The following is a 20,305-nucleotide window of genomic DNA, read 5'->3' as shown; positions in this document are numbered from 1 at the left end:
GTTACACTACCACAAAATTTGATATAGGTAAATAAGTCTTCTACAAACCAATTTACAACCCTTGCAAGATGATCTATGGATTCCGGTGACATTCTAGATGGCCGAGATCCAAAGATAATTGCGTGGATAGGAATCATGGCCTTATCTGGGAGAAGTGATTGAAATATTTGGTTTCCCACAAAATTTCATCATAGATATGAATAGGATTTAGGTCGTAGATGGTCCCTTTACAGCCCATTGCAAAGAAGTCCAGAGAAAAGCATATGGAATCCATAATGTAAGTTGATATGTAGAAGGCGGATACCTTGTCCTTAGAGATATTTTGGGAAGGCCTGAAATATAAAATATGGCTGACTAAATTATCAGAAATAATAGTTGTCCAATGAAATATGTAACCATTAGAAGCCCCATCAATTAAAGGTACCCTGGTGTTAGGGAATTTTGACACGTTAGGACAAGCATACAAACGACACAACATAGTAGCGACTTGGTAAAAAGGGGATGCAAGAGAGTTAAGTGAATATTGACTTCTTTCTTTGACTTTATGCTTGTTGGAGTCTTTTTTTCCATTATTTAATTAAATTTTCCGAGTGTCCATGCTCCTTTACAAAGGCTTCAACAAAATGCTTATTATAGATTTGTTAAGCATTTGGAAAGTGGTACATACTTTGAAGGTATTTGTTAGTGAAGGAACCAATGACTATTCCTTTCCTGGTTTGAAAATGCCTCTCTGAAATATCCAAGTTTTCCAGCACACATATGACCATGTCTGCATATAGGAATAGCCTCAACCTTGCACCAATTCTATGCAGAAATGAATTAACCACATCTCTGAGAGTGGCTTCCGATACATGAGTTTTGTGTTTCTTCATTACCATTTTAGATGTAAACTTTTTCCCTTCACCCTCAAAATAATTGTAAATTTGTTCCCAAGAAGAAAGTAGCCTCAACCTTGCACCAATTCTATGCAGAAATGAATTAACCACATCTCTGAGAGTGGCCTCTGATACATGAGTTTTGTGTTTCTTCATTACCATTTTAGATGTAAACTTTTTCCCTTCACCCTCAAAATAATTGTAAATTTGTTCCTAAGAAGAAAGACCGGAGACTTTGGTACAAACTGTATCAGAGAACAATCTGACTCCTGAGATAATTTCATCAATTTCTTTAGTTTATGGACCTATAGGTTACTGCTGTGAAGCTTCTTCTTTGCCTTGGTTGCTTTGTTCATTTTTTTTGAGTGTTAAGAGTATGAGCTTACCTGGAGGAAGTAAATGCAGGGATTAGCATTGAAACACTTTACGGGAGCTCGAAAATGAAATAATTAAAATACCAAGTTAATTTTTTTTTTAAACCAATCGATTAACGCAAGCTTTTTATTTGTTTGAGGTCATTATTACAAAATTACATTATTTAAATGAATGGATGGTAGACGACGTGAATATTTCCACATAAGACATTGAGATAGATGTATTGAGGGGAATTTCAAATTTACTTATGATATAAGAATATTTTGAGATGTTGAGGTTTGAGATAAAAAGAGGAAAAAGGCGCTCTCAAAAGAGGATGAAATATAAAGCCCCATATCTCGATGTGACAAGATTCCGAGATTAAAGGGTGCCTCAGAAGAGCCATTCTTGTAAGGCCATTGAAGTTAAAGTTATGATATATCAAAGGCCCGAGACAACCATTGGATAGGTACACTATATCAAAATCTGAGAGATATTTATAATTACCAAATAAAAATTCCTTATGATATTTCCAATAATGAGATGTTAGGATGGGGAATGTAAATTTACACGTCGATCTTACGAAGGAAAATCTGGGGACACAATTCTCATAATGTTATAATTATTTTTGTCGATAGAATAGTTCTAAGACTTGAAGCTTTTAAGCTTGACTTAATTATTTTATAATCATTGTTTCCTTTAGTTTTCCTTCAAACATTTTTAAGGCCTCTTGATCTATTAATGAAATTTACTTTTCGTTTTATTATATGGACTAATATAAGGATAAAAAGAAACAGGGTCTCCCATTATCATTATTATTATGATGTAAAAGAAAAATGGGGTTGTTTTCTTCCACAAAAGGTACTAATGATAGTTATGATTTTATTATATTGATGTTCTAGCATAGATTGTTGTTACAACTAGCCTTAGCATAGCATCTAAACAAATGCAAGCTCGAGGGCATGATTTTTTCATTTATTTATATTATGATGTCACTAAAATTATGCATGAATGAAATCACATCACAAGAAACAAAGGAAATGACGTTAGGAATAATGCAGTGCAACTCTGACTAATCACAACATGGATATGAAGAAGAAAGGATAGTTAAATAAGAAAGATAAGTTAGCGAGGGGGATGGGAAAAATATCCTGACTTAATGGACACCTTGAGGATCCTACAAGAAAATATTATGAGTTTTAAGGAATATAATGAAAGGTTGGTGAGGGGTTAGGAAATGCAAGTTTAGGTGAATGTAGTGATTTTGCAAAGTCTCTCTGACTTGTAGATACAAAAGAAGTATGAGTTGGGAGCTAGGCATAGATACAGGAAGAGCTTTTTGCATCAAAAGGAAAAATAAATTGGGAAGGTGGTGGAGCATCTAGCAAGAGGCAAATGCATGAAATTTAGGACACCATGAAATGAAACACAACAATGAGTACCCTAGTGGCAAAAACTAGTACTTGGGGACATCAATCTAGTAGACCTTATGGTTTCACTTCTAGGGGTAATTATCATCATTATCATCATCACCGTCACTAAAGAAAGAGAGAAAGAGATTATACACCATTGAAACTTAAGAAGGTTAAACCACCCACATTTTTTGGGGAAATGAAGAAATCTAAAGATGATGAAGCTTGGTTTCTTGGGATGAATATGTTCTACAAAATCCACAATTATTTTGAGAACATGAAATCTAAGGTAGGCACCTATAGTCTAAAGGGAAAACTAGAAATATGGTGGGAAGATATAAATAATATTAATGGTATAACTAAAGAGACATTAAACTAGAGTGAATTTCAAGGCCTTGTCAGGCATAAATATCCATTAGATAAGTATTATCAAGGAAAAAGAGTTTTATGAGCTCAAACTAGGATAAATGACATATGAAGAAAACACCACCAAGTTTTTGGAATTTCTCACATATGTGGCATATATGAAGTATGAGAAGGAGAATGTGCCAATTTTCATTAAAAAGTTTCCCTTTTCATTTAAAGACCGAATTGAGATGCATAAGCCTCGAAAACTAAATGAAACCATTAAGAAATCGAAGCACTATCATGAGTAGTACAAATGAGGGATAGCATTCAAAAGTGATTGGAAAAGAGAAATAGCAAGGATAATAAGAAATGGCCCAAGAAAAACGTAGACAAGAAAGAAGGTGTGGGAACAGTCAGTGCAAGTCAAGCATAATAAATATTTAGTTTAGATAATAAGGGCCATGTGCTCCAACATATGAAGGAGAAACATGGAGTTAAGGCTAAAGTACTGTTGAAATGTTGGACATGTGGTGAAAACCACTAGAAAATAGATTTACCACATCATAAAAGCATTGGACCTTAGATATATAGTGCATAAGAGGCTCGAAATTTGGGAGATGTAGCGAAAAGATTTCCTAGGATATATGGAGTTGTGGATAATTGATAGGAAGACCTCCAAGCATCCATTATTGAGATGGGAGGTAATATGTGTAATCATATTATTTATATTTTAATTTACCCTGGATCAAATTATAGTTACGTTAGTCCAGAGCTTGTGGAAAAATGTCAGTTGGCTAAGAAAGTGCATATAGAGCCTTGGTTGGTTGAATTAGAAACAAGGATCAAAAATAAAGTTAGTTACTAGAGGGAATCATGTGCACATGAGCTAACTAGCATGACAACAATAGATAATTTTAATATTCTTCCATTGGGTGCATACAATACGTTCTTGGGCCTGGATTGGTTGTATGCACACAACACCAAAGCTGATTTCTTTGAAAAGGAAATCAAGTTTCTTGATGAGCATGGAGAAAGGAGTATGTTGTAGGGAAACCAAAATCCTACTTTAGTAAGGTCAATCACAGTTATCTAATCGAAACAAAATTGGAAGAAACGCTGCCATTTATTAGTTGTACAAATTTCCAGCAATGGAAAAGATAATAGTAGCATTAAATAAGAGGAAAGTGAATTGTTTAATTGATATTTGGTGTTGTAGCAGTATGGACATGGATTTCTAGCAGAAGTTCCTAGATTACCTCCCCACATAGAGGTATATTTTTTAACTAAGTTAATGCCTCGAGAAACACTAACATCCGAGACATCATATAGGATGAGCACTACTAAATTGATTGAGTTAAAATTATAGCTTAAGGAAATGCTAGTTAAAAATTATATAAGGCCATGTGTGTCTCCATCAAAACCACCAGCTTTGTTTATGAAGAAAAAGGATGGCACTCTCAGATTTTGTATTGACTATAGGAAACTAAATAAAGTGACCATCAAGAATAGGTATATGTTGCCATGGATTTATAGCTTATTTGACCAATTGAGAGGAGAAATGTTCTTCTCTTAAATCAATTTGAGGTCATGGTATCATCAAGTTTGCATCAAGCAACAGGATATACATAAGACTATAGGTTTGTGATGGTTCCATTTGGGCTTGATAACACCCCTTCCACTTTCATGTGTTTAATGAATAGTGTGTTGCATCCTTATTTGGAAAAGTATGTGATTTTATTTGTTGATGACATATAGATATATTCAGGGAGTGAAGAGGAGCATGAAAAGAAAGTCTTTGTAGTGATATAGATATTGAGAGAACACAAGCTTTATGCAAAGCTTAAAAAATGTGAATTATTATTGTCATAGATATATTATTTGAGGCGTGTGTATCCAAGGAGTGGATATTAGTTGATTCAAAAAGATAAAGGCCATCATGGAGTAGCCAAAACTGAAGAATATGAATGTGATAAGATCATTAATGGGGTTGGAAGGCTACTACAGGAGGTTCATTAGAAATATCTCCAAGATAGGCCATCCTATCACATCTTGGCAGGTGACAAGAGAGAAATTCAATTGGACAATTGAATGTATAGCTATTTTTGAGGAATTAAATTCATTTCTCCCTAATGCACCAATGTTCAGGATTGTAGATCTAGAAAAGTATTTCGTTATTTGTAGAGATGCCTTCAAGGAAGGGCTCATTATATTCTTAATCTAGGAGGGATGAGTAGTTTTCTATGAGTCATGGAAATTAAACATGCATGAGGAAAACTATGTGACTCATGTTCTGGAGTTAGCTACCAGTATTCATGCATTGAAGATGTGGAGGCACTACCTCGTCAGTAGAACATTCCCACTCATGACAGGTCATGGAGGACACAACTATTTTTTGATTAACCTAAGTTGAACACAAGCCAAGCTAGGTGGCTGACTATACCTAGTGAGTTCGACTTTTAGATTGCATATATCAAGAGTAAGGAAAATAGGGTTGTTGAGGAACTTAATAGAAGAATTCAAGTGAATCTCTTGGAAACCATAATATCTTAGGGGATGGACTTGGGAAAGCCAGTCAGAAATGTAGGAAAACATAATGAGAGGTATCAAAAAATAAAATAAAGGCTACTGAAAGGTAGCAAGGATGGTGAGGATGAGGAATATGACCTCATAGATGGTGAACTAATTAGATTGAAGAATAGAATATATGTTCCAAATAATGTTGATTTGAAGAGACTCATAATGAGAGAGTTTATTAATAAGCTATATGCGGACTGATTTTGATACCAAAAGACTCTCATGACCATTAAACAATTCTAAACAGTTGATTTTGCTACTAAGTCCATAGAGTTCTAGAAAGTGAATGCCAAGTGTAATCATACAACAGGATTATTGGAGACCATTCCTATTTCTAGAATGGAAGTGGGAAGTGCTATTCGTGGAATTTATTACTGGGTTACCAAGAACAAGTAGGCAATATGTTGTTATTGTGGTCATCATTGATATGATGAACAAAGTGGCTCATTTTATAGTAGTCAATTCCACCAATTTGGGTAGTGAAGTGGCTCAAATATTTAGAAGGGAGATTGTGAGGCTGCATGGAGTTAATGAGAAAATAATTTCAGATAAATATTCCAAGTTCGCTTCAATATTTTGGAAGGAACTATTTGTAGGCTTGGGGATAGGATTACCTTTCAATACAACTTACCATCCAAAGATGGATGGAAAATAGAGAGGAAAAATAAAATACTTGAATACATCTTGAGGATATATGTAATGCTGCCAAATAAGTGGGAAGTGTATGTTCCACTTATCGTGTTTTTTAACAGAAATTTGTTAAAAGTTCATGTAATAAAGTTAATAAAGGAAAAAGGATAAGACCAAGGTCATGTGACATGTATTCCAAGTTGAATTTTGGGAAAAACATTCCAGTTCCTGTCACTTTTAGTTTATTATGGCTAAGGAAATTGGCAATGGCATTGGAAAGGGTAAAGAGGCATTAATTGTAATTTATTTATGAAAATAAAGGAAAATAGGAGGAAATGGATATGAAAGGTGACATATTTGCATGAGAAGAAATTGAAGGAAAAATAGATGTAATTGAAGAAAATAAAGGCCTCAATAATAAAATAGCTAATGAGGATCAATTCACAACCTTTTTCCAGTTCAATTTTGGATCTCTCTTTATATTTCATACTATTACACACTTAGAGAATTCTTGGAGAACTCTAGCAATGCCAAAAGAAAGTAAAGGAAAAAAAAGGAAGGAAAAGGAAATAAAAGGACAAACAAGGAAGGTTGGATCAAGAAAATTCAATAGGAAGACTTGTAGGTAATAGGTTGCATGTGTGTTTTCATTGTTGGTTTATGAATGCATGGTACATCAATTTTGTGTATGTGGTTATCTTGCTACCATTGACATGGTTTTTCTGGTGTGACAGTGGTTTAAACCTTGCCTTGCCATTTCTGTATAGCCATCGTGTGATGGGATTCATTTGTTTGGATGAGATTTGGATTGCTAGAAGGTTTTAGAACTAGGTGAGGTGGTCTCAAGAAATTCCAAAGGGATGGGGGTGGAGGTGGTTTAGTCTCTGGGAACCTCTCGACAAATGGGTGGAGAAAGGAAAATTCCTCAAGGTATTCGTGAAAAAAAATTGAGGCATCTAAGCTCTTTTTGGACTTAATGAGCTCTTGACCAGTTTTGGCCAGAATGTGATAGATTGAGGGTTGAGGTGGTTTAATCTCCAAGAAATCTAAGTTTTTTATATATTTATTGACCACATTCATGCTTGGAATATGGCATGAGCATTATTAGATGAAATAAATATTTGGTTCATCAGAATCTATGGTCTAGTGGTACGGGAAAGACCCTGACTTAGTTGGATTTTTAATCAATTAATAATAGTTATTTCCTTATTGTTTTCTATGATCATGTGTACATGTTCTTATGGTGATTTGATTTTTTTCTATCATGGTTAATAATTTGGTTATGTGTTGATTATAAGCATGGATTGGAAATGTACTCTATCTATGTCTTGTTCAAGATTTGATAAGTATTTGATAAGTATTTGATGGGTAATGAATGCATGGGATAAAAAATATTATTGCAACTATTATGAGAGGGAATTATACCTTCTTGGTGATTATCAGATAACTTTTAGACTCGTGTTCAGATATGCATTCATGATCTTTATATCACATGTTAACCATAAGTTTGATGAAATCATTGTCATTATTAGGCTTGGTTATATCACATCCTTGATCAATTTTTTCATGATTAGAATTATTTTCAACTCTTTTATCATTCTAGAAAGTCTCAAGAAGTTTTAGGCAGTGGTCTAGAGGCTGGACAAGAATTGTGGCTAAGATCGCGAGACCACAAGCACTAAATTGATTATTTTGGGTCACAACTGCACTCACCCAGGCTTGTGCATGTAGTTGGAGGGTCACAACTACACTCATGTAGGCTTGTGCATGTATTTGGCGTGTTAGGTGACTGAAGGAGTAGTTTAAATCAAGGTTTAGTCACTTAGGGTGGTCCTTTCACCCCTGAGCATCTTGTAAGACTTGTAGGATTTCAAGTTATGGTCTGTAAGTTTCAGATGTCGGCCCCACTTCCATAACTAAAGCTTGGAGGTTGTGTCATGACATAGTATTTGTTCATCTTATGTTTACCCTGGCAGACCAGTTAAATTGGGTAAATGTGGGAAGGGGTGGTTACAGGTTGGTATCATAGCATGGTTAGCCTACTTGGACTGATAGGCTAGATGCATGTCATTATGAACACATTGTCATTGTTATTGTTGTCATGAATGAGGTCATTGTATGAAATTAGTGTTATCATGCATGATGTCGATATATTGATATGATTATGCATATACATGTATACTGATAAATTTAATTTATTTTTCAAATGAGATAACATGCCCTGAACCTCACTTAGGTATGCTGATAATGTTTATATTTGGTTTATATGACATGGTATGTTTGCAGGAAGAAGAGGGTAAGAGATTACTAGAAAAATGGTGGATTACAGTTCATGAGGATCTCCTTATAGACCACATGAGCAACATAGAGATGAGTATTATCCTGACTTAACAAACACCTTGAGAAGTATAAAGGTAAAATTCATAAGTTGCAAGGAAGATAATGACATATCATTCAGTCACAGGAAAGGCTCTCCAAGGCACAAGAGAAACAATCAAAGGTTAATGCAGTTATCCTTTAGAGTTTTTCAAAGTTGCAGAGATAGGGATAACCACAGATCAGTTACAGAGAAGAGGACAGTACTAATGGGGCATATGGTAGTAGGTATCATTGTGGGCATATATCAAAAAGAGATGACACAGTCACTGATCATAGGTTCTTGGATACACCTGATAGGAGAGGAACCATTTATGCGTTCTATTCTAGATGTAATTTAGACAAGTGTCATGGTCATCATCACTATCATCCTTACAAGAGAAGTGAGAGGGGATACTTACCAAATGAGTCCAAGAAAGCCAATCCTCCTACCTTTGACAGAGAATCGAAGAAATCAAAAAATGCAGAGGAATGGTCACTTGGAATGAAGAAGTTCTTTGAGCTATATGAGTACAAAGAGAACATGAAGGCTACCATAGCCATTTTCAGTCTCAAAGGGAAAGTAAACATCCAGTGGGAAGATGTTAAGCATGTCATAGACATCAGGACAAAGCATTTGATTTGGCATGAATTCAAGCACTTCGAGAAGAAATACATGTCAGAGAGTTACTATGATGAAAAGGCCAAGGAGTTCTATGAGCTGAAGATGGTATATATGACAAATGAGGAGTAGACGACTAAGTTCCTAGAGTTCTTGAGATATGTGCCTTATCTTAGGGATGAGAAGAGGAAATCTTATATTTTGATTGGTGGACTGCCATTAGCATTTAAGGATCATATTGAGTATGATGAGCCTCAGTCATTGGAAGAAGTCACTAGAAAGTTGAAGCATTGTTATGAGCAATCAAATTGTAAGGCCAAGTCTAAGCAAGGTTGGAAAGGGAATGAAAATACTAAAGGAAAGTTGCCACCGAGGTTGGGAAGACCTCAGGATGCAAGTGAGAAGGAAAATGTTTCTCCTTACAAGAAGTTCAATGCAACTAAGAAGGGACATGGACCTTAGCCTGGAGAGATGCAAAAATAAAGGTTTTGGCAGGGAACCATTTCAATTCTGGATGTGGAAAGGATCATTACAATAAGGATTTTCTATTGTTCCGAGGTGGTATACCTCACATCTACAATGCCCAGGAAGCATAAACAGTTGTCGATGTTGGATAGAGCATTCCTTGGATCTATGCAACATTTGATAACAAGCAGGTAGATCACGAGGCATCCATGATTGAGATGGAAAGTAAGCCCTGTGATCGAGTTGTTTCCATTTTGATTGACCCTTGGTCTAATTATAGTTAAGTTGCACATTAGGGTTATTTTGAGGTCTAAAATGGGCATCCTAAGGGAATTATAAAATAATAGTGGAAATAATAAAATAATATTAGATTATATCATTAATTTTAGAGGGAAGAAAGAAAAAACTAATTTTTCAACTCATATTTTCAACATATGTCCCTATGGGTTTACTAAAATGTCGAGCAGAAACACTCATTGAACTTATAATTTCATTCCTCATCCAAGGGTTACCCAAGTTGCATACTTTCGATGAACCCTGCTATATGAAAAATAATAAATACATGAAAAGAATGATTGGAATCACATTTTTTCATGTATTTCTCATTTTTCATGTAGCGGGGTTCATCAAAAGTATGCAACATGGCTACTCCTACTCAGGTTCTACTCAATCTTCTACTCAGGTTCCACCCTCCTTTCGATCTGCTATCTCCACACATACTTCTACCAACCATCTTCCAAATCTATGATCTATATTGCATATATAAACCCTGCTCTAAGGGGAATGACCCCTCTTATTATACGCATATTTTTCATAGTCTTAAGGGCATACCTTATGGACTAAACATGCTAGGAAACTGCCCTAATTAGGGAATTATAATTATGTTCTAATTTCTTTAAAACAAACCCTATCCACCCATGGTAAAAAAACTCTTGCCTCCATAAGAGACTCGACCTAACTCATCTAGATCCATAGACTCTGGGTGTTTCTCTAATAAAATCTTGACCTAAACTTTAGATGTCTACTACCCTCAAACTACAGTTACCTCAGTTAATATTACAACTACAATTACTTATGTTCCGACCTTAACTCCTCCATTTATGTTGGTATTTATTACAGAACTTGGAGCCTACTAAACACTAGAAGATAGGCTCTCAACCCTCTCTTCTATTTCATAACTTGATGCATCCTTCACATAGAAACACCACATAAATCACATGAAAAAATTCTCGTGGGATGCCTCTCTTGAGCTCAATCTACCAGAAGAGGATCAAAAATATTGTAGAGCCTCCAAAATGTATTCAAAATATTATCCACTTTCACCTTTATCGCCACCATTTCGCTCACTTGTCGCAACTCTATGACCATATAACCTTTCATTAGTCTCCATTTTCATAATTATATGGGTGCCATTTATGTTTTCCAAAAGCTAATGATTTCTAGTATTTTAAGTGAATTTATTGTTAAAACTTAGAAAAATGACATATACTTGTTAATACTTAAAGGTGGCTTGAGTTTCATGACATGTGTAGGTCATTTGGAAGCTTCCAAGTCACTCTTATTTGACCTCCAATACTCAAATTCGAATTCCCTTCAAGATATGGAAGGAGATTTAGATAAAGGTCAAAGAGGATATGTGTCTCGTCATTACCTATTTGAGTTGTAACTCTATGATATTGTGTGTCTCATCATTATCTATTTGAATTGTAACTCTATGAGATTTTCTAGGGATCTAGGGAGAGAATAGTGGACCTCCATTAATGGGGTAGCTTCTTATGTTCTTGTATAAATAGGAGAGCCTCCTCCTTTCAATGGCATGTGTAAAGTTGGAGATACTTAGGTGGAAAGTTAAGATTACTCATGTTTTGAATGGAATTTATATTACGCACCATGCTCATGAGTAATGTGCACCTCGAGTGGTAATTCTTGAATTGGGAGCCTCTCAACTTGTCATCTCTTATGCCTCTGGACTGGCCACCTATAATGTGTGATATTTACTGTTTTTCATAGATTAAGATTTATTGCTTTCATAGATTAAGATTTATTTCTTTCATATATTTTCCTGAGTGAGAGGTTAGGAGTGATTGTTTTTATTTGCTTTCATATCTTTTTCTATGTGAGAGGTTAAGAATGATTGTTTTTCTTTTATTTCATTTCATGTGGTTTTGATTATTCAATTTCATAGGATCTTGATTTGATAACGCACACATGATCCCTTAGAGTAGATCTCATTTCATGCAATTTCATTTCTGAAAGAGTGGTGTGGTTTTCAATTCCTGCAAGTGTGATAGATTAAGATTTCAATTCCACACATTGTACTATAATTTCTTTCGAATTGATTGTCGAATTAGAATAGGTGAATTTTGTTTGTCGTTATTTGGTTTCGTACTTAGATTGATCTAAATCGGAAGTTAATTTCTAGCATATACAATGCACACATGCTTTACATGTTTTATGAAACGCTCGAATTGACAATTACATTATAGGTAATTAATTTGGCTCAACATTTTGGCGTCATTGTCGGGGAAGTGTGCATAGGAACTAGCTTTTAGTCTAGAGTCATTTCTTTGCTTTTTCCTAGATGCATGATTAAAGCATGTAGATGCATAAACCATTTAGCTACACATCCTTTTTATAAAAGAAATATAATAATAAAAAAATCGATACTAACCATTTATGGAAAAAGGATCTAGAATGCAGATTAAATATTCTTTGGAGCACAAGGACTACATTGAGGAATTGTATCGAAACACGGTTGTGCCACGACACTCATCTGTTCTTCAAGAGATCATTGTGGCAAAATAAAGGTTAAAATGATTTTTCATGTCCTCATGCACAAAGAGGTACATTTTTGAAAATTTGGATATGAACGTTCTAAAAGGTCTAATCCATAAATGGCTCCATTGGAAACACTCATATACTTAAAAAAATAGAAATAAAAATTTCCTTCAAATAGGATGAAATAGGGAAATAAAATCAAGCTTCATTGCATTTTTATTTAGAATTTAGAATTTTTAGATTGTAGTTATTTTCTTGCATTTTAATAATTTGACATAATATATTAAAAAAAACATATATTTATTTTTTTAATACATGAAAAAATATCCAAAAAAAACAAAAACTAAAATACAAAACACAACATTAAAAAATAAATTATAATAAAAAAATAAAAACAATAAAAAATATATATAAAAAAACAAAACAATACATAAAACACAAAACACAATTTAAGCAAAAATAATTAAAAAACACAAATAAAAAGAAAATAGAAAAGGGCAATGGACATACATAACCCACTATATGTGCTTAAAAAAACAATTTCATATAAGCCAACAACAGAGAATTGAAACAAACATTGTTTGAGAATTTAAAGAAATGAAGGTTGAGAAATGAACTTCTACAATGCTAGAATCGTAGCATTGGATCCAATCTTTCATGGTTGGGCTTTGGCATTCAACTTGTGAATAAAATAAAAATTACATATGTCATCGAGATCCTAGCATTGGCACATGGATCTACTCCATGGTGAACCATTATTATTTCATGCCAAGTAAAATAATGGTGAATCATCGGGATTGAACCTCATTTTGGTTGTTGGGGGCTTTAGTCACCTTGCAAATAAAAAAATGAATTCCGCATTCAATTCAACTTTTAATCATTGGTTTTTTCTGTTGCAATCGATGAATGGTTGCGGGTTTCATGTGATTAAGGAAAGTTTGAATTGAAATACATTTCTCAGTCATTGTCGATTGCCTTACGCATGTGATGTATTAGTTGGAGGTTTGATTTTGTGGAGATATCGTATCTATTTTTGTAGTTTACTTGACATTTTGTCAAATAATTTGTTAGTTTTTTGCATATGGGGATTCTAAATGTGGAATGTTAGACGCAGTGGCTTATTTTGATCTAGATTTTTGGAATGGATTTCATTGAAGATTGGATAAAGATCAAAAAATAGGGAAAAAGGATTTTGTAAGCATTAATGCAAGATCTTCTGGCAAAATTTGGAGGGATTTTGAGATTGAGTAATTCAATTAGATATCCATGATGATGAGAAATGTAAGGCATGAAAATATTCCAAATATTTGGATCACTAATTACATTTCCATGTCTACGATCTGAGGGTGCAAGAACTAGAGGGATGATTCTTGTCAAGATCCCAACAAGTACAACAATAGACTTGAAATCTTTGAATCCCAGTTGAAGCATCGCTGCAATCAGGTCAGCCCTCATCACTACCTACCTATCTGCACTGGCCTTCCTGTGATTCATTCGGCCAAAGGGAGAATTGGAATTGAAACCAGTTCTGGTGGTGCAGATGTATTCCGATGAGAAAAGCTAGTTCTTTGCCTATTCAGCTGATGAAGGTTCTATGGTATGACCAAATTGACTAGATTCTTGTTCTGTGATTTGGGTTCTTTGTAGAACTAAGAAATTTTGGTCTTGTATTGAGGATATTTCATAAGAATCCCATGTGCCGCACAAGCTAGCTTTCGAATTCCACCAACATTAGAAGTAGTTACCTGAACAAAGGCCAAATACGTAGCAATTTTGACCTGTCATTTTAAAACACATTTTATGGTCAATTGAAAGTGAATTTCAAAAAAATAAAACATGGGTTTTCTTCACGACGGGGTCAGTTATGTTCATAGTAGCGACTTTCTCAAATTCATAACCATTTTAGATACTTTTTGGGTTCTTTGTAGGCTTACTTGCATGATTACGTAGAAAAATGGATTTACAATTTAATGCACAGATAGTTGTGGCCATGATGGAAGCAGAAGATCCGATTTTCCTGATCTACTGGAGGTGGATCCACCATGGAGACTTGAATGTATTTTTTTTTAAACTTCATGAAGTATTTTCCGGTGGATTTGTAGAGCACTGATACAATAGTTGTCCTTCGTCAGGAAAATGTTTCTCTTGATGTTGCTCGAATTCTTCTTCGTTCATTAAATGAACTGGATACCATTGATATCATAGAACATACTTTATCTGCCCTTCATAAGAGTTGCATCAAGAAAGTGTATTTGTTTGGAAAACGTGGACCTGTCCAAGCAGCTTGAATAGCAAAAGAATATGCTCAAGGGCTAGTGCAAAGGACAAAGGTATGTAGATCAAGCAATGTGATCGCTCAAGGGGGAAGGTAACGATTTAGTGTAATTGGGCTAGCTAAGTTATGATAAATTTTTTATAATGCCCAGGGTATCCATGTGTCAATTCAAGGACAAGCTATAGCGATAAGGTAAATGATCTCTTTGCAACCAAAACAAGTGATTGGATCATCTATTTTTCAAATTATTTAAACAACATCCAGTGGTGGCATGGCTTAGAAGCTGTGAACTATTTTTTTTGAAAGTAGATAGATCTAAGAGTTCCCTAAGAATGAGAGGTTCACCTCTTATAAGGGAGCGAGCTTTCTTTTGTCTATTTCAAAATTGCAGACACAAGTTTCTAGGACAGTCTTGCTAGTGATACATTTTGTCAATATTCATGTAGTGAGTCAACAATTCCAATATGGAATTTCTGTAGCGTATACCCAACTCTACTGAATCCATTTTTAAGATTGGAAGCACATTACCCGCAACTTTATTATATGATGCCCTAAATCACATCGAAAGAAGAAACATGTGCTTTTATTTAGATTTATCAAAGTTTTACGAGAGTCTACATTTTAAAAATATGCAATTTGTTTGTCAATTTGTTTTAACGGAAAATACCTCTCATAATTGTACAAACAATTCTGGCACAAGTGTTTTTGTACATGATCATAATATTTCTTTGAGTCTTGTAGACAGAGCAACAACAAGACTATGGCATCGACATCTGAAGGTAATAAAATTCTGGAAATTTCTCTATTTTTTTAATGTGAGTTGCAAAAGATAAAATAAAAATAAAATAAACAATTGCGTTTAAAAAAAAATAATTCAGTGCATTTTCTAATCAATAAAAACTAAGGGATTTGCTAATTTTTATAGCAAAAGGTATTTATTAATTCAACGATTGGACTGATTACTTGCATAGTTGTGGACACATATCAGGATTTTTAGATACAGGAAATGAGCAATTCTGCAGCTAGAAAAACAATTCTTCGGCTCTATATTTAATTCAATGATTTTTTTGTGACAATGCATTCTAATCAAAATTCATGAGCAGCATGCCATCTAATTTTCCTACTTCATCCTTCACATTAGCATCATGTTCCCATGCCACACTTAAGCATGACAATTTTCATTGTTTCACAAAAATTTCAAATGAGCATAACTTTCTCATATGATATCGGTTTTCAACGATTCAAATGTCATTGGAAAGCTCACAATGAGATATAGAAAAAAGTAAATATTTCATCAGAATTTTAAACAATGAAATAATGAAGAAAGTTATGACAGGACATGACAAGTAACCCAAGGCACTATTTTTGAAACATGTAAAAATTCATTTGATTTTCTTTCGTGAATTTATTTTATTAGTAACAATTCTTAGTTTTTTGTGTAAATATCCTAAATAGAGAGATTTATCACCTCTCTCTTTTGATAATATTACATCTCATTGCAGAAAAAGTACAAATTTTTTGTAGGTTTCAGTCAAATAAACAGATTGACACAAACAAACAGTGTCTCTCAAAGACGACATTTCTTTCAAAAGAACATGATCAGATCAACACCAAAGATGAAATATCCAAGAATTAGCACATGATTTGGATAAAGAATGTTGAATCAGATCCATCACACCATTTGGAAGCCTTTCAGACACTAGATCTCACCATTGCATTCTTACTTATTTAGTGAATAACATATTCATGTCATTTTCCTTCACAGTGATTTTCCTACCTCGCTCTCACTAACCTGTAACCCAACTCTAAAACCATTCCATTTTTATTTTCTCTTTGTAAAATAAACCTTGATCCTCTCTAAAAAATTTCATCCATAGTGCTTCAAAATTATTGTTTTATGCTTGTGTTAGATGATGGAGGATTCATTAAGGCCTCCCTTCTAACAAGTCTTGTCCTCTCGACATTAGCACATTATCTAGGTTCAAGGTTAGAGTCCTTATTTTTACCTTGAGGCTTGTATGTGTTAATGACAATTTCCCTCGTTGACAATCATGGGAATACATAAATGCCCCTTGATCATTATATCTTGCAAGTGGCTTGACATCAACTCATATATTTGCACTTCTCAAGATGTACTTAGGTACCTTGGCACTTGTTGACATTAATGGCAAGTTTTCCTCACATTGATTAACGACATTAATTAATGGCTGGTAATCCAATGACTTCTCTTCATGTTCGACAACAAAACATTTATTCACATGACTAGAATTGTACCATTGGTTTTTGTAGCAGGTGACTAGAATTGTACCATTCGGTTTTGGAAAATATTTCACCATATTTCCTTTCTAATTTGAAAAAAAAACCATAAACACCTTTAGTTCGGGGGAAGGGACATCCATTTATGATCACTCTTCATATCACTTCATTCCATTTCAGTTCATTTCATCCTAACATAGTTGTCCTAATCATTACGATTTCATTATGGTTCAAAAGTTATGTGATTTTCAAATAAAGAGTAAATGATGAGCATATTATATGGTTGATTCAATGATGCATTCTTAAATATGTTCAATGAATCTTGCTACAACAAAATGAAAAAAGGCATTGAAACATAAGAACCAATACCAATTAAAATTTGATTGTCACACAAGAACCAACCAAACATGTTGTAATTTGAGTTTTGAAAATGAATAGTTTGCAAAAAGAAATGAAATTGTCAAATGCAAAGTTTAAGGACGATTGATATAAGCCAAGCTCATTCAAAGGAAAATCATGATTAAGAAATGTAGTAGATTGCATGAGGACATGCAATAACGTCAGTTGGGGGGTATTTAGAACCTCCAAAATGTATTCAAAATATCATCCACTTTCACCTTTATTGCCACCATTTCAGTCATATGTCACAACTCCATGACCATATAACCTTTCATTATCCTCCATTTTCATAATTATATGGGTTCCATTTGTGTTTTCCAGAAGCTAATGATTTCTAGTATTTTAAGTGAATTTATGGTTAAAACTTAGCAAAATGACATATACTTGCTAATACTTAAAAGTGGTTTTAGTTTCATGACATGTGTAGGTCATTTGGAAGCTTCCAAGGCACCCTTATGTGGCCTCCAATGCTCAAATTTGAATTCCCTTCAAGATATGGAAGGAGATTTGGATAAAGGTCAAAGAGGATATGTGTCTCACTTTACCTATTTGAATTGTAACTCTATGAGATTGTGTGTCTCATCATTACCTATTTGAATTGTAACTCTATGATATTTTCTAGGGATCTAGGTAGAGAATAGTGGACCTTCATTAATGAGGTGGCTTCTTATGTTTTTGTATAAATAGGAGAGCCTCCTCCTTTCAAAGGTATGTGTAAATTTGGAGATACTCAAGTGGAAAGGTAATATTACTCATGCTTTGAATGGAATTTATATTTAGCACCATGCTCATGAGTGATGTTCACCTTGATTGGTAATGCTTGCACTAGGAGCCTCTCAACTTTCCATCTCTCATGCTCTTGGATTCGCCACGTATAATGTGTGAGATTTATTGTTTTTTCATAGATTAAGATTTATTGCTTTCATTTATTTTCCTGTGTGAGAGGTTAAGAGTGATTGTTTTTATTTTCTTTCATATATTTCCATGTGTGAGAGGTTAAGAATGGTTATTTTTTCTTTCATTTCATTTCATTTGGTTTTGATTATTCATTTCATAGGATCATGATTTGATAATGCACCCATGATCCCTTAGATTAGATCTCATTTCATGCAATTTCATTTCAGAAAGAGTGGTGTTCTTTTCAATTCTTGCAAGTGTGGTAGATTAAGATTTAAATTATGCGCATTGTACTATAATTTATTTCTAATTGATTGTTCAATTAGAATAGGTGAATCTAGTTTTTCATTATTTGGATTCGTAGTTAGATTGATCTAAATTGGAAGCTAATTTCTAGCATATACAATGCACGCACGCTTCATAAGTTCTACGAAACCCCTGGGTTGACAATTAAATGATAGGTAATTAATTTTCCTCAACAAATATGCCATCCTACTTGCTAACTCAAAGCAATTAAGGTATGCGACATTCTTGTGAACACTTACATGATGATCTTTCTCTTTGTGGATGATCATGGCCTCCCTTTAGCAAAACTTACTCAACCCTCTAACTTAGCCTAGTTTAGAACTACATCTCTCCTGACCTTCTTGATAAAATTAACTCCTTCTCACTTAACATTATTGCCTTGATACTAAGGCCTCCTTAAATAGAATTTCCTAGCTAGACGTATTAGGAACCCTCTAGATCTTACAACTTTAACCACTTAGACCTTTGGAAATATTACTTTTCCTTTTTAATTTTCCTTTAGATTTTAAACCCCATCTTGAGTCCAAAACCCCTTTTGTATGGTTCTTTTCCCACAAAGCCTTTTGTGACCAAAATGACACAAACACATCTCACTAGGCTTGTGGAGTACGTCCCAAGCTACACAATTCAATAACATAGTCTAGTTGTAGTAACTGTAACTTGGTAAAGCTCTTATAGTCGAGCGAGGACTTGGTTAGGTTCCCAATTTTCAATTTAAGTAAGGGAAGTTGATAAGGGTAGGATAGCTAGGGAGGGTCGGGGCATGCCAGGGAATGAAAAGGTGTGCTAACACATGCCATCCAATTTCATTGCATGTTGGAGTGTTAGGGAGCGCTGAGGCATGACGAGGGAGAACTAGGTCAAAATGCATGGAAATCAATAAATAAGAGTCTGTGCTAGGGAGTGTAAGTGAATTCAAGTGTGCCAAGGAAAAAATGTATTAGGAGAATTTCATAATAAGAATTGTAGGTGACAAGCCTATTGTAGCAATAAGGGGCTCAACAGAGCAGTTTTAGACAAATGGAGACATTCTGGGAAAAACACTATTTCTCCTTTAGCTGCTATTTTTATATGACATGTGGCACACTTTGGCCGAATGCTCATGTTTTAAACTAATTTAGACAATTTCATATTGTACATTATTATGTATAAGTTTTGGGGCACTTGGATTTTGTTGGCTTATATCTTGTGTGTCTTGTGCATCTTGTGGATCTTACAAATTCTCAATTAATTCTCTATTATTTATATTAACTCAACATACATGTGAAATATTTCATGTGTAATCTATGTTTCTTAGTTCTTTTATGGGCATGGCTAGATGTGATCCTTGTCTTGGTAAGTTCTTAAGTGGGACAATATGAGTTTAGAAATGAGTGGCATAAGGTGAGTTATAGGCAGTTCTTAGGTGAGAAAGGCACAGTCTACTTCTGGTAGGTGAAATTGGTCAAGTTGTTGCAGCTGAAGTAGGCTAATGTCACGTGAACTGTAGTAGCTAAGGACTTGATTGGGTTCCCAAGTCATGAAAAAATGTAAGGATAGTTGTGAGGTCATGAGTTCCAAGGTGTGTTAGGGAATGCTAACATGTGCCAAATAGTAGGAAGGCATGTTAACTATGTTAAGATGTGCCAAGTTCTAAGTCATGGAAATAGGTGGAAGGGTGTGAAAATATGTGTCAAGAAATATCAAGGAGAAAAAGGAGAAACAAGTTAATTTACAAGGAAATCAACACATAAGAGGGTTAATAAGTCATCAATTTACC

The sequence above is a fragment of the Pinus tabuliformis genome, chromosome 3_1 (assembly GCF_031772625.1).
Source record: "Pinus tabuliformis cultivar Carrire ecotype Pingquan chromosome 3_1, CPIR1, whole genome shotgun sequence".
NCBI lineage: Eukaryota > Viridiplantae > Streptophyta > Pinopsida > Pinales > Pinaceae > Pinus > Pinus tabuliformis.
This window is presented reverse-complemented; position numbering follows the sequence as displayed.